The 17,079-nt window shown below is 35.5% G+C and overlaps 1 long non-coding RNA gene across 1 annotated transcript; it reads left to right on the forward strand.

Annotated features, from left to right (window-relative positions):
* Window positions 1-69: 69 nt before the first annotated feature.
* On the forward strand, window positions 70-16,121 carry LOC136038240 (uncharacterized). The gene is made up of 2 exons (XR_010620159.1): window positions 70-140; window positions 15,431-16,121. It is a non-coding gene; the product is annotated as an uncharacterized LOC136038240 (long non-coding RNA).
* The last annotated feature ends 958 nt before the right edge of the window (window positions 16,122-17,079 follow it).

The following is a 17,079-nucleotide window of genomic DNA, read 5'->3' on the forward strand; positions in this document are numbered from 1 at the left end:
TTATCGGATAACAACCGTAAATCTGTTTCTTGTTTTTTAACAATGCTGTAATCCTAGCTACTTGAAGAGAAAGAAGAAAAACTTGATAGGAATTAGGAAGTGCCAACCCTTAAAAATAAAAATTTTATAATTCTTCAGAGGTAAATTTGGTAAAATTTTAGTGTAGTGACTTCCTGCCATCTCAGAAAGGGGTTAGGTTTGGAAAATGAAACTGTCAGGGATGGGTCTACAGACTAAAGTATGTCCTGGGAAGGTATTTTGAAGTACCTACCTCCACTCCCTCTCCTCTAGTGGGTCCTGACCTTTAAAAATATGTGTGTTATAAAATTGAAACCTTGCAAAATAGATCTTCTGCTTAATTGAAGTACAGAAAAAATAGTTTTAAGCTTCATAACTTTGCTCAATCCCAATTTATAAGGTATTAAAGATATGCAAATACATTTCCTAAATTTTGAAAAAAAAACATTGATATGGCTCAGAATTCTACTCAAATAACAGGAATTGCATTTTCAAAACTAAAGGCAGAGAAAAAGCAACTGGTAACTGAAAATTAAGGCAAAATGTTGTTTTGTCAAAATTTCAATAGGTAGGCCTATAGCCTAGACCTGTCATGTAGGTAAATTTCAAGGCCCTCTAGAGGGAGAAGGAGTGGAGGTGGGTACTTTAAAACACCTTCCCAGGATATACTTTAGCCTGTAGACCCATCCCTGAAAGTTTCATTTCCCTAACCTAGCCCCTTTCCAAGATATCAAGAAGTCACTAAACTAGAATTTTACTGTAAATTTCTTATATAAATTTTGAAAAGACTATAAATCAGTTTGGTAAAATTCTAGTTTGGCTACTTTTTGCTAAACTGGAAAGGGTTTAGGTAAGAGAAATGAAATTCAGTAAAGAATCCAGGGCCAAAACCATACTAGTCCTATGGGAAGGTATTACAAAGCTTCTAAGTTAACCCTCTTCTAATTTCCAAGTCTTACAAATTTGCCTGCTTGACAGGGAAATACCCTTGAAATTTTGACAAACAACATTTTACCTTCATTTTCAGTTATCAGTTTCTTTTTCTCTGTTTTTTGTTCTGAAAATGCAATTCTTGTTGTTTGAATAGAATCTCGGGTAACTTTATGACAGTTCATATTATTGACTTACCAATAAAGTGAATATACCACTTGATGGCTTTTTTAAACTATTTACAAATATAATAATTGCTTCTATTGCAAATTCAAATCTAAGCACTTTTTGACCTAACCTAAACTAATCTTATTATAAATAATTTTAGCACTAAGAAAATATAGGAAATATTTTTTTGAAAATGACCAAGAAAAGGTGAGACAACATTGTATTATTTTGTAAGAAAATGACAAATAACTCATACTTCCATTGAAAATTTGTCTTTTTTAAGAGCTCAAAAAGTGCTTAGAGTAAATGTTTAGTTTTGTTCCAAGTGCTCTAAAGTGTGTATTACTACATATAGCAAGATTCTGATGGTTACATATTGTTTCTTTGTCATTATTAGAGAAGTGCATCCATTTCTGGTTGGCCCTCCTCCTCCATGGGCAAACTAAAAATGCATAAAGTGTGCTTGCTTACAGGTAACATTACCTATAGAGAAATTTGCTCATGAGTCCTGTGGGCAGTAGGCTAGGTCAATATTCTATATATATTTAGATAAACCTTGTTTGAGGTTTTTTTAGTTTTATCATTCTTTATTGAATAAATATAGAGTGCAAACCTCACCCACTGCCTCCAGGGCTCATGGACTAAATACACTTTGCTCTATAGTTAATGTTACCTGTAAGCAAGCCCACTTTACACATTTTTAGTCTCATTGGAGGGAGATTTAAAAAGCAAAAAAATGGATGTGCTTCTCTAATAACAACAAAGGTACAAAATATAATCATCAGAATCTTGCTATATGCAGTAATATGCACTCTAAAGCACTTGGAACAAAACTAAACATTTACTGTGCTTAAATTTGAATTTACAATAGAAGCAATTATTATATTTGTAAAGAGCATAAAAAAAGGCTTAGTGAACATAGATTTCCTATGCCTCTAATGGGTAGACACTACAGGGCAAAGAGCAATGCTTTCCTTCTGGGTGGGTTTGGGGATGGGTGGAAATAATACCAGAAACCCAAATATCAGAAAAAACCTTAAGTGAAAACCTTCTGCACAAAGCATCCCTCCTCCCAGCCACAATGGCTTGTTTAAAATTTTGGAGAAGAAACTGGCAGGGGAGCTTGCTTGATTTACATTACTATTTAAGACCTTTTTGTACTATCTCTATTTTTTCTCTCTGTGCTTTGTGTGTTTGTGGTGCTAGGCTGGGAAAGCACACTAAATTAAGCTGTTTAGTTGCATTAAGTTAGAGATAAATTCAGGAGTTTTAAAAGTTCAACTCTTTGTAAAATTGTTAGCAGAAACTTGTGCCTGTGATGTTCCCCAAGGTGTAAGAAAGCATTAAAAGATTAGTTCTTTTCATTATATGTCTCATCTTTTGTAGGTTTTGTTTTCATTATATACCAGGACCAGACCAACCAAAAAAGGGATGGGGGACTGGATATTCTGAATCAGTCTACATTTTATTCTTTGTTTTAGTGGACTGTATTTATAGCATGGCTTAGTGAACAAAGTGGTATGTTCACTTTACTAATAAATAAACAATATGAACTGTCACAATTTTACCAAATTTTGAGCCATATCCAATGGGTTTTGGTATAAATCTAGGATTCCAGCCTTGCATAAAGAAACATGTTAAGAAAACAAATCTTGGGTATATGTGTAGTTTCATCACAAGTGCTCTAAACTGGAAACTATGCTGCTAAGTAACATAGTTTCCAGTTTAGAGCACTTAGAAATGCTAATTCTAGAAGTGCATCCATTTCTGGTTGACCCTCCTCCTCAGTGGGGAAAACTAAAATACATAATGTAGGCAGGGTCTTGAAGCCAAGGGAAATATTGGGGTTATGCAATATGAATGAAATTATATTTTAAATACTATTTCCAGTCAGCAATGGTAATTTCTGTATTACAGTAAGTCAAAAGATAATTAAAAACTTACACGCCCATTAATGCTAATTATCTACTTTCACTTTCATGTTGAAACTAGCCAGTGAATCAGAACAATTAATTAAATAGGACATTTATGCTCTGTTGATTTAAAGAAGTGCCTTCCAACACAATGGAGATTATACAGTTTTTGAGTTCAAGATTAAATTTGTTTTAAAAGATTCTTTGGCTATGGGAAGACCTTGGTTAAACAAATTTGGTTGAATAGTGATTCTCAAAAGTGAATATTACCTAAAGAACAAATTAATCCATGAGCACTGCAGGCAGTGGAGCAAGGTCTGTTTTCCATATTTATTGAATAATTATTTGGCCTGAAGCCTGAAAAAGTAAACAAAAACTAGGTCATAAATATGAACTAGCAATTCAATAAATCAGAATACAGACCTTGCCGTGCTGCCTGCAGGGCTTGTGGACTAGTTTGATTTACTCTATAGGTAATATTAACTTGCAAGAATTGCTATATGCTACAATGTTTAATTATTTATTTAAGGTATTTTTGTCAGAAGTACTTCATCTGGAAAGGGTGACTGTATAAACTTTGGAAAGATGCATTTGATTGTAAATTGGAAGTTCTAGTGCACTTTTTAAGAATCTAAAATGATCAAAGGGCAACTAGCCCTATCATACCCTCTTTTTCCCTAAATGCATCCAATTGAAACTGATTGAATCAGATCTTTAAACTATTGTTTAAAATTGTTCATAGTTTTGTACCTCTAAATCCCTAAAAATCCATAAATCGCACTTGCCAGTAATAGTGCTGAATCCTGTAGATGCTGGTAAATGATGGCAGTGTCTCGGCTTGTTGGGCATATCCCAAACTATGTGCCATGGCTTGCTGCACCAATCTTTGTCTACAGCGAGCTTAAAGATTTCAATACTAGGGGACATGACAGTTGAAGAAAAATTGGTTTCACAGCCCAGTATTAGCATTTTTATTTTTTTTGCAAAACTTCAGGTGCTGCCCTTTTTTTCTTAAAAAACTGTCTATCTAGAATAGGTTTGGGAGGTCATCATGGTTGCAGATTAATTTATATGCCATTAAAACATCCCCATGCCTATGTTGCTGTGTGAGAGATGGTACTTTGAGCCTTTAGAGCCTGGTAGAATAGGGTGATTTTTGGAAACCCCCTCTAGCCTACATTTTGTTACTTGCTGCTTCACAGATTCCAGAATTGATGTGCCCATATCAGCAATATGTATACACATAGTATATTTTGATTTAGTTCAACATTTCTCTCAATGTTTCTCAATATTTTTCTCAATATCTTCAGCCTTAGTTGAAACAGAAGTAGTTGTAGTAGTAGTAACATTCAAATATTACCCTTTTGGTCAATAGATCATCTCCCTTATCATTTCCTGAAAATTCCAAATTAATATGCTCAATCATTCCTGAGTTACACCCTTTTAACAACCCATGTACAAATAACATGTTATGATTTGTTCAACACTCCCCTCAACATTCCCTGAAGGACTTATCTTAATGCCCTTTGTATTTTGGGAAAGTAGAAGTATTGATAAATTCCAGAATTGATATGCCCATATCAGCAATCTATACACATAGTATATTTTGATTTAGTTCAACATTTCTCTCAGTGCTTCTCATATATTTTTCTCAATATCCTCAGCCTTAGTTGAAAAAGAAGTAGTTGTAGTAGTAGCAGCATGCAAATACTACCCTTTTGGTGAATAGATCATCTCCCTTATCTTTTCCTGAAAATTCCAAATTAATATACTCAGTCATTCTTGAGTTACACCGTTTTGACAACCCATATACACATAACATGTTATAATTTTGTTCAACATTCCCTGAAAGACCTATCTTAATGCCCTTTGTATTTTGGGAAAGTAGAAGTCAAACATGCATGCCTTTTCTCAATAATATATACTATATGTAAACAAATTGCATAATTTGCAGCCCTTGTCCTGAGGCCCTGGGTGGGCATCCTCAAATGTATAATTACTGAACCTTTCAGCAATGCTGAAAAATATTGATGCCTCAAAACTTTGTTTGGATGTTTGTTATGGGAAATGATGGGCATGGGGGAGGGGTTGGTGTCTTTCAAATCACTTTGATTGTGAAAAAGGGTGCTATAACTTCCAATTTAAAATCAAATGAGACCCATCTGAATTTAATACAGCCAACAATTCCATAAGAACCTTATATTCCTTCAGGGCATAACTTAAAGCCCCTGCCCCAGGGCTCTGGGTCGGGTGGGTGGCTTATTGCTCTCAAATCACTTTGACTCTTAAAATGGGCACTATAACTTCCAGTTTCAAATTGAAAAAGCCTAATCTGAAGTTTTTGTGGCTGTCCATTCCATAAGATTCTTATATCCCCTCATGGTATAACTTACAACCCTATCCCAAGGGTGCTGGGGGGTGTCAACCCTAGTGGCTTATTAAATAGCTCTTTAGACTATTTAGAACAAAATTGCTATCTCATAAATTCAATCAGAGGCGTTTGGCGAAAAGAGGGGTTCTTGTAAAAGGAGGGGTGGCTAAATGTCCTACATCACTATTCATACTTAAATAGGAGCTACAACTTCCAATTTTCAACCAAATTAGCCTCTTCTAAAGTTAAACCACTATCCCTTCAAATCTTAAATGCCCCATGGCATAACTTACAACCCTTGCCCCAAGACTCTGGTGGTTTGTATCAATTGCAAAAGCCTTGTTATACATTCTTTGGGCTATTTTGAATAAAATGATGGTCTCAAAAATTTTCATTCAGTATATTTTCGGAAAAAAAACTTAAAGCCCCTGCCCCAGGGCTCTGGGGGTTTTGCCAACCCTGGACCTGTTGTTACATGTTTTTGTACTATTTTAAACTAAATTGCCATCGCACAATTTTGATCATGTACATTTGGTAAAAAGAGGGGTTGTTGGTTGGGGGGGGGGGATGACTGCTTGACCTCCATCACTATTGACTCTTAAAAGGGAACTAGAACTTCCAATTTCAACCAAATGAGCCACTTCTAAAGTTTATACAACCAGTAGATAACTTTAGTTTTAAAAGGTTCCATCCCTATTTTTAACTGTTAAATTTTATGCAACCATCCCTTCCAGAAAAACCCTAAGTGCCCCAGGAGCATAACTTACAGCCCTCAGGTTCTGGGGGCTTGTATCAACTTAAAAAGTCTTCTTGTATGATCTTTGAATTATTTTGAGTGGAAGGACTGTCTCAAAATATCTTTTGGATGCATCTTGGGAAAACATGATGTGTGTGTGTGTGTGTGTGTATGGGGTGGGGGGGCTGCTGCATTCTGATTACTGACTCTTTAAAAGGACACTAGAACTTCTGACTACCGTTCCAATGAGTCCCATGCAAAGCATATACAATTATCCTTTCTATAAGAACCTTATAGACCCACAGGTCATAACCTACAACCCTTGCCTTGAGAGCTGTACTGGGGGTGGGGTTGTCTTCCTCACAGACATAATTTCCAAAACCTTCAACTACAGTGAACAAAATTGTTATCTCCAAATTTTGATTGGAGGTGCTGAGGAAAAGGGTGAGTATGGAGGGTGGGGTGGGTGGCTTATTGCTCTCAAATCACTTTGACTCTTAAAATGGGCACTATAACTTCCAGTTTCAAATTCAGTAAGCCTAATCTGAAGTTTATGTGACTGTCCATTCCATAAGATTCTTATATCCCCTCATGGTATAACTTACAACCCTATCCCAGGGGTGCTGGGGGGTGTCAACCCTAGTGGCTTATTAAATAGCTCTTTAGACTATTTAGAACAAAATTGCTATCTCATAAATTCAATCAGAGGCGTTTGGCGAAAAGAGGGGTTCTTGTAAAAGGAGGGGTGGCTAAATGTCCTACATCACTATTGATACTTAAATAGGAGCTACAACTTCCAATTTTCAACCAAATTAGCCTCTTCTAAAGTTAAACCACCATCCCTTCAAATCTTAAATGCCCCATGGCATAACTTACAACCCTTGCCCCAAGACTCTGGTGGTTTGTATCAATTGCAAAAGCCTTGTTATACATTCTTTGGGCTATTTTGAATAAAATGACTGTCTCAAAAATTTTTATTCAGTATATTTTCGGAAAAAATGACGTGTTGGGGGAGGGGGGGTAACTGCCTTCTGATCACTTGGACTCTTAAAAGGGCACTAGAAATTCAGATTACCAATCCAATAACTCCCTTCAAAGTATATAAATCTTTCTATAAAAACCTTGATTATACATAATTTATGGACCTTTCAACTACATTGAACAAAATGGCTGAATCAAAATGTTGATTAGAAGTGTACAGAGAAATGATGGGCAAGGGGGGGCATTCACCCTCCAGTCATTGTTTGTTTAATAGTCATTGATCATTAGTTAATGATCGTTAATAGTCATAATAGTCATTGTATGCCTGTTAATAGTCATGGTTTGACTTTTAATAGGGGCACTAGCCCTTGTGAATACCAGTCAAATGAGCCATTTTTGAAGTTCTAAATAATTGTGCCAAATAATGATGCCAATGGGAATGATATGACCCTACACAACTCCTACACAACCTTGGAGAGGAATGTCAAACACAATAAAAACATACTGTGTGCATGCTGGTTGTTAAAAGGTTATATCAACAAAATCTAAGGAATGGCTAAGGGTATGCAGTTGAAGCTTGCAGGGTATGTTGAGGGGGATGTTGAACAGTGATTAGAAGACTATGAGCTCCCTTGCCCTCTTAGGATGCCCCTCTCCTCAATATGGATTAGAATTTTGAAAAAGTGATTTTGTTCAACTTAAGCAAAAGCTCTAGTAGCTATTCATCCGGGGATGCAATGCCTTCCAAGATAAGTATCGTAAATTATACCATTTACGCTTTTTAATTACGGGACTTGTTGTTAGGAACAAGGGGAATGTTTGATTCTGATTGTGTTCAAAAAGTTATACGTATTAAGGCAAAACTTTTGGGTATTTTGAGGGGCATGTTTAAGGAAATCAATAGATACTATGTGCATCCAGTTTTCAAAAAGGTACATTTGCAATATTTTGAGATTGGTTGAAGATATTAAGTTTAAGCTTTCAGGACATGGTAAGGGGGACGTTAAAAAATGGTAGAGGCAATCAGCCCCCTCTCATGCAATTTTAGCTGTAATGCCCCCAAATATATTAGATCAAAATATTTGGATAGCCTTCTTCTTCAAAATGCTCAAAAAGTCAAATAACTATGCTTCCCAAGATGACAAAACCAGTCATGACAAGATGACAAAACATCCGAGGGGCAAGTGTTGTACATTGCATAAGTTTCCCTTTGTTTATATATAAGCGGGCATGTTTATTCTGAGTCTCCGAAAATGCTTTGGGTTTTTGAGTAAAACTTTAGAAGATATTGAAAAGTATGCCAAACATAATTAAAATATACTTTATACAGAAGGGCTGTTAAAAGGGTACAAGAGCAATATTTAAGGAATGGCTGAGGGTATTAAGTTAGAACTTCAAAATTATGTTGAGAGCAAAGTTAAAGAAAGAACAGTTGAAAGTTGACAGTTGAAATAAATAACAGTTGAAAAGTTGAAGAAAGCAACCAGACGCCCCCCCCCCCCTGTTTCCTTTTTAAATGATCTCCTCGCTAACAGAAATATTAAAAAGCCATTCTATTCAAAATAGTCACAATGTCTAATAGCTCTACCCCTGTGAATGCCATACCCCCAAGGCAAGAATTGTAAATTATCAAATTAGTCCATTTTTAACATGCAGAATTTATCATTGGGAGGGGGGAATGTTTTGTTGTTGGTGCATACAAAAGAATCAAGGGCATTGAGGTGAAATTTTTGGGAATATACAGATATGTTCAGCTAAATCAAAACACACTCCCTGTATCCAAGTTATCAAAAAGACATATATGCAATATCTTCGGTTTAAGTAATTAAGTTAAAAAAAATGACCATAGGTAGTCAGTTAAGTTAACATATACTGACATTTGTTCCTTAAGATTTTGATAATTTTTCGCTTATGAAGGTAAGAAAGGTGAAAACATTTCAAACGTATTTTATTTTCAGTAAAGCACAAATTACGTTCAGGTCTTGAGAAGGCATAGGGGATATTGGCCCTACCCATGTTAATTTTTGCTCCTTTTGAGTTTGACTTTGCTATTTATTATAGTTTCTGTTTGTTTTGAGCTTTATTTATTTATTGATTGTGATATGTGTTAGTTTTATGCTTGGAAGATTAAATGACTTTATTTTTGCTCATTCTTGGCTTAATGGAGCTCTTTACTTCTCTTTGAAAAATTTGCTCTGTTGTAAGAGTTTTTCAAATTCAATTCTGTTCGTTTTTTACTGACATAGTCTCTTTCACGGAAAAAATAATATTCTCTATTTTTTCAGTTTTCATCTATAAGAACCCATACTATGGGTTGCTATTTGTGTGTTAGAGACTTCTTCAACAGTTTTTAATCCTGAAACAAACAGTACTTTTTTATTTAATTTTATGGCTTCTGAAGTTAACCTGAAAAATAAAGCTTAATAGCATTGAAGTCTAAGTAGTAATAGTTGTACCCACAAAAGTTTCAACTTATCACCCCCAGTCGTTCTTGATATATTGCTGAGGTATCTTATTGGTAACCATAAACAAAATGGCTTTTGATTTATTTCAAAGCAACATTTAGTTTTAAAGCATAATGGACCAATTGCATAATTGTGGGGGATTGACATGCCTAGTATGCATAAAACCATAATTGCTGAACCGATCTACTATGCTGAACAAAATGGCTGTCTCAAAATTTTGACTGGATGTGTCTGGAAAATGAATGGGTTTGAGAGAAAGGCTGTTTGCCCTCCGATCTCTTGTTACTGTTAAAAAGACACCAGACACTCGCGTGCTGTAATTTGAGTGCAAAGGGAGACTTCCCCCTTCATACATCTAGTATGAAGATTTTGAACAAGTAAAAGCAAAGTGAAAACATTTTAAGTGTATTTTGTTTTCAGTAAAGTGCAAATTATGTTCTGGTCTTGAGCAGGCATGGGGGTTGTCAGCCCTACTCATGTTAATTATACTCGTTTGGAATTCGACTCATAAATTAAAAACTATTAAAACTTAAAGGAATATGTATCAGTATATATATACTAAACTGACAATCCACTGGACAATCCATTTACTTTCTGTAAATTGCAAATTATGTGTTGGTCTTGAGAAGGTATGGGGGTTGTCAAAGACATAATTTCAGACCTTTCAACTACACTGAACAAAATGACTATCTCTAAATTTCAGTTTGATGTGTTTTTGGAATTGATGGGCGTGGTGGTAGGGGCTTGTTGCCCTCCAATCACTTTTGACCATTAAAAGGTAGTAGCCCTTTCAATTTCCAATCGAATGAGCTGTTTTTGAGTTTCGAAGACAACAAATGGCTCTCTAAAAAAAAATTCAGATGCATTTGGGGAAAATATGAAGTGGGAGGGGATATATACCCTCTGATAACTCTGAATCTTAAAAATGGCACTTGAACTCATAATTATTAGTCGAATGAGCCCCCTCTAAAGTTTTTACAATCACCCGTTCTATATATCCTATATGTCCCTAGGGCATAACTTACAACCCTTGCTCTGGGAGGGGAGGGGCTGTGGGGAGTGGGTTGTCATGATGAACAAAATGGCTGTCAAAATTTTGATTGGATATGTCTGGGGAATTGGTGTGTGTGTGGGAAGGGAATTAGTTTCCCTCCAATCACTTTGGCTGTCAAAAGGGGAAAAGGGCGCTAGCAGTTTCGTTTGTTCTTCATTTTGAGATTTTTTTTTCTTTCATTGTTTTGTCATGGGTGGCCTGTTCGGCTTTACATCTTTTATTAGATTCAATAGAATAGAGCAAGTCCACCACTTTAAATACCTTGGAAGCTGGGTCACATACAAGATGAGATAAAAAGATGAATAGTTATGACAGTCCCCATCTTCTGTAAACTCAAACCAGTCTGGAGATGGAAAAAGTATTCTCTTCCCTTAAAACCGTGACTTCTTAACATCAATATTATGCCAGTTCTGTTATACGCTAGTGTGTGCGGAAAATTCAATATAGACACAGAAAATACTAACATGATTTGAAAATATGTGTTTAAGAATGCATATTAAATGTTTGCTAAATAATATATTTATCCATTATTTTTCATTGCTTGGATAATTGTATTTCTTTGTTAATTGGTATTAGTATTCTTAACTTTGATCTAAACCATCACATGAAATAATACAACTGTTTGATAAATTTGCTGTTTAAAACTGATTGAAAAACATGGATGAAAATGGAAAGAAATTATGAAATGTTCCAGAGAACAGATTCTAAAAAACCTGTCAACTGATGAAATAACAACTCCTCTTTTCCCTGAAACGTTGGCCAAGTATTAAAAAATGGTAGTCTGTTATTTTCTTCAAATTAAACTTTAAATTTAATTATGTTTATCTCCGCTGTTTAAATTACCAAGAAAAGATTTAAGGACTCAAATCAGTGCCTCCGAATACAAACGACGTCGTCTGTGAACCTACCCCAAAAACAATGGGAAAGTCTGAAATTAAATAGTGGACGTTTCAACACTATCCATGAAAAGGTTTGTCAACAGAGGACTAAGAAGAGGTTCCACAAAAAGCAACAATTGCAGTTATGCCCATGAGGGGGAGGGGGGCATAACTGTCATGGTAGCAACAATTTTGTTTAAAAATGGCTTGGAGTAGCGATAAAAGAGTACTAGTATTAGTCTTGTGTTTTTCTGAAGTATGCAACCACCTAACCCTCTTTGCCAATGACTCATTATATTTGGTGTCTTGAACAGATTATGTGTATAATCCTACCTTGATTGCATACAGGCATAAGCAGACAGGTGGCTTCTCTCCTTTAATATTTGAAAATTTGTCACCAATCCCTTTGGTCACAATAAACACAGGACCAATACAGAATGAAGGATAACCTGACATTGTCTCACATACCACTGCTGATTTGTGATGGTTTTAAAGACCTGTGAATCACTATAGATAATGTCTTAAAGCTCATGAACATTCTATGCTACTGGTCTCCAAAGCAAATTTGAGCCTTGGACTTATCAGACTGACTACAACCATGCAGTCATTTAGAATCCTCCTGAAGCTACACAAGGTACTTGCAAGCCTAGTCCTGGACTTAGGAACCTGCTTTGCAGGTCTCTTTTTTAAAAGTGAAGTACAGCTGATTGAAGGTGTCCAGGGTAGGGCTCTTAAATGTATCTCTGGACTTATTGAGGGACTATATATTGGTAGGCTGCATGTCCTAAAGCTTTGCATGTCTCTTTTGTAAAAGTGAAGTACAGCTGATTGAAGGTGTCCAGGGTTGGGCTCTTAAATGTATCTCTGGACTTATTGAGGGACTATATATTGGTAGGCTGCATGTCCTAAAGCTTTGCATGTCTCTTTTGTAAAAGTGAAGTACAGCTGATTGAAGGTGTCCAGGGTAGGGCTCTTAAATGTATCTCTGGCCTTATTGAGGGACTATATATTGGTAGGCTGCATGTCCTAAAGCTTTGCATGTCTCTTTTGTAAAAGTGAAGTACAGCTGATTGAAGGTGTCCAGGGTAGTGCTCTTAAATGTATCTCTGGACTTATTGAGGGACTATATATTGGTAGGCTGCATGTCCTAAAGCTACCATTGTTGACTTAATAATGCAGGCACAGCAACTTGCTGCTTGCGTAAGTAGTCTATGTCAACCAAAGAAAAAACAGCTCTTAATAGCTTGCCAATCAAAGACAAACTTGAGATCACTCAAAGAAGCTTCATAAGCCCTGAGTCAACCATGGAATTAGACAAATTATTTTTTTAGTCAAACACTGATTAATGATTGGAACAGTTTGAGTGAGGATACCATTTATTCAGTATCAACCAAGGCTTTCAGAAGCAGTCTGACAAAGATTGAGATACCAAACCTTCAAAATATGATTGAGATTGCCACAACTGATTTTCTTATTATTAGGATTAAAGTATGTGTGTATACATACAGGAAAGCATGTTTTTGAGCTTTAAACGTAATGATGTCATTTTTTATATGAAGTCATAGAAATAACTGCTGGTATTAACAATGGAGCTGAAAAAAAATTCATTATTAAACCTTAATTTCCCCTAAGTGTAAATTAAGGTATGCTAATTTAGGTGAAAAATCATTTCTGAAACCGTACTGGCTAATCATGACAAAACAAAAAATAGCAAAGAAGAGAGAAACGAGGAAAATAACAGCCAGAGAAAAACAGAAGAAAAAACTGCAAATATTTCGGTTGAGACCTCCACTCAACCGTTCTCAGTGCAAAATAATAATAATAAAAAAAGATGCAGATATAAGTCCAAAGGACAATATAAAAACCAAACCTACAAAAAAAAACACCACTGAAACTAAAATAAGGACCCTTCTGAAGTAACAATGAAAAAGTAACTAAATAAAAAATACAACACTGAATGGCATTCCACAATTTCATTTTATAAAGCATTCTTAAAGGCTGATCGCTTGCCCGGTAGGGTATTATCAGAGACCCTTATTAGATTGCGAAACATAATTTTGTGGACGGATATAAATATCATCGAAATTAAGAAGTTCATCATAAATGGGGCTTAGAAAAGTTTCTCCAGTGTCGCTATTGAGGGTGACCTTTAGGTGAATGTGCTTTTGTATTTCAATTGCCTCCCTAACTTGTATGAGATCTTTAACAGGGGCGAAAATGGGAGTATTATCAAACAAAATGAAATGACGTTGGTTGTCATAGACGTGTTGAGCTAAGGCGGAATCAAAAGTTCCGGGCCTTTGGCATTGCTGTATGACTTTGCTGATTGAGGACCTTTGTTTCGATAGCCTCTCCTCTTATTGCTTTCGGGTTCTACCAATATAAAAACACCCATAAGAAATGGGAATTCTATAAACAACCTACCCAGAACGGGGCTGGTTTTATCTTTGCTTTTGATAAAAAAGCTCGGTATTGTACTTGAATTTTTCAAGGTGATATAAAGTTTTTTTTTTTATGATTATAACGTTCAGTTCAGCTTAGAACTAGAAGGTAATCACAAACTGATTTTCAGTTGAAAAACATGCTTTTTGTAAAATTTAATTTGTTTTTAAACTCACCTACAAACTGCTGATAATATGTGCAATGAGTGGTATGTTTTTCTTTTAGCTAGAGAAGTAATTGAGAAACTGTAATATTTATAATTAGCTTACTAGGTCTGTTAATTTTAATAGCTCAATAAAAACTGAGTCAAGGCTCAGGTCAATCGCCTTCAGAGATGAAAAGATTCGTAATCTTTTTATTTTTTACCAAGCCCTTGAATTTTAACTGGACATACTTTTTTTAAACATTGATAAAGCATGGTCAATGTGACAGGACTCTAGAATCTACTCAATTCCGTCGTGAATTGGGGAGGGGGGGCTATTTATATTGTTGGTTAGGGTGCACTTTTCACCTACATTTACATCAATATGTCATTTGCAAAAAAAAAAATAATAAAAAAAATAAGAGAAAGATGAAATTACTGAATCTGTGCAGCAAAAACAGAAGAATTAATATCGAAATTCTTTTTAGCTACTCCTCCCCTTTTGTCAAGAATCTAGAACTCACCACTATCTTAGCTGAAAAATCTTAGCGGAATAATGGCATATTGATCTATCTTCCTCCTCTTTCCACCCCCTTGCTCTGGCAGCTGCCACGTTGCACTGTTCGGAACTAACTTAAATTTAATCCGAATTGTACTATTAAACATATTTCTTTGTAGATTTGTATATTTGCTTCCCTACAAATGTTTCTTTAATAACTAAAAAGAGTTGTTTCCAGTTTTCTCTTATTTATTTTTTTGCATTTTATTGCTGCTGTCTTGAACTCCCTGTACTTTCTTTTTGATTTATTTCTCTCTTTATGTTGCAAAGAACAGGCAGAAACCTAATATCTCTAATATCCCTGAGATTATCCCTGAGATTGGATCTAATATCTCAAAGGCTAAAAATGAACAGAAATGGTCGTTGTTATGAACATATGAACAGTATGAACAAAATATGAGGGGCAGTCACTGTCGAGCCTCCCCCCTCGCTATGGGAAACTTTTTCAATTTCAAACTGCATTGTATGTAGTTTTGCTCTTCACTTTCATTTGAAAAATTATTTTTAAATTTTTGACAAAAAAAGCAAATAGCTCACAAATAAATTTTTATGACGAATTTCACTAGCAGCAGTCAATGAATAACGAACCTTTTTTTTCTTAGAAGCCAATTTGACAAATAAAAATGGCAAAAAAGTTCTTTAAAGACAAAATTGTTATGTAACTAAGGTCAACCTTTATATTCTTTGTCAACTTTTTGTTTGCTATTCGTTTTGTTAAGTTGATTGATTTAGTAACTCAAATAGTCCTATAAAATATCTCTATATCTTTCTAGCAAGAATGGTCTGTGTTCCATGCATTGTTATTCCGTTTTTTCTGTGGATATGGCACAGATTCATTTACCCATGGTTTTCGAAAATTTGGAATCCAACGCAAAAGCAAGTGACTGCAAATGACCCCCAAAAAGATGCGATGCAGTGCCCTTTCAAGTCATCAACCAATCAAACTGACCAATCTCCACAAGACGTCTCTGAACATTCCAGAAAAGATGCACAACAGTGCCCTATCAAGCCATCTACCACTCAGGCTGAACAAGCCCCTCAAGAAGTATCTGGGCATTCCAAAAAATCGGATTGATCGTCTAGTCAAATAACGCTACCAGTATTTGTATATTTGTTTTTATGAGTTGACATACGGAGATTGTTATGAAATTTATTTGGTTTGTAATTAAAGGAAAGCAGTAATTATCGCGTCCTATTTATAGCAATGCTTTTAAATCTAGAGCAAAGAACATGGTGCCACTTAGGGGTCATATAGGGGCTCACTGTCTTCACATTAGACATTAAAGAGAAAATAAAGGCCTCAAATGGTGTCTTGTGTTTTCATCAACCAGGATGGACATGTGAGTGTTGGGTAGGGACATTGAGTAGTACAAGTATCGAATGAGCATTTTATCTTCTTTTTTGTTTGTTCTATTTTGTATTCTACTGATGAATTTCTGAGGAATTAAATCTCTGAGTGAGTGACATGATCATTATTTTAGGAGAACTAGCATCATTGCCCCCCCCCCTGAAAAACACGAAACTTGCATCGGAAAGGAACAAATAAAAGGTTAAATACAAGGCTTCAAATTTCTTGGTCAACTAGAAGATTGTCTCTTGCCCTCTCCCCTCTTCTAAACAAAGATTGAGATAATTTTCATTGTGATCTTGGTTTTATTTATTTTTTTTATTTGAAGTGTATTCTTTGTTGTGGGTGTAATAAATTTATGTTTGTCAAGGCTCAGCTTGTCGACTAAAAAACGAAAATTTTTGTAGGCTGGTGAATAGGGTTGCCAAAGCATGATAAGTTTTTGTCACATTTGGTCAACTTGTGGTACAATCTTAAATCTTTAGCATATTTTAGTATGTTTTGATTATATTTGCCATGTCAGGTTTTAGTATCGCGAAAGTCTTCAAGTTAAGTTTGAAGGTTGTAAGTAGAACCTGAAGCCGCGCCGGTTTTCTTATGAGCGGCAAGTTACTGATTCTCAAAGGAAACGGCAGCACGGCATGGCAGACCAATTGTTTTTCTCCGACCATGTGCCACTGGCTGTAGCCGATTCTTTTTTATCGGGGAGGATTTTCAAATCTATCCAAAACACCCCAAGTGCAGTGTTCGGACTCGCCTAGAAATTCCTATATTCTAATGCACTCCTATAAAATGCCTATATTTTGGCTAAAATCCTATTATTCCTATATTTTTAGCTGAAGAGCACTAAGAACATTGCTCATGATTTGCAATTTTCACTTCTCTTAAAGTAAGCCAAGATGTGCTTTTCTTTTTGCTTTTGACTCTGTTGTAGACTGTGCAGTCTTTCGGTGTAGATCGATAATTAATTACAACTGTTGAGCTGATTGAACTTAACTAGTGTTTTGTAATGGGCTTAGTAGTTGCTTCTGCCTGGGCTATGCTGTTGTGTTGACTTAGTAGCCTATGGTTTGT

This window comes from Artemia franciscana, chromosome 17 (assembly GCF_032884065.1).
Source record: "Artemia franciscana chromosome 17, ASM3288406v1, whole genome shotgun sequence".
Lineage (NCBI taxonomy): Eukaryota > Metazoa > Arthropoda > Branchiopoda > Anostraca > Artemiidae > Artemia > Artemia franciscana.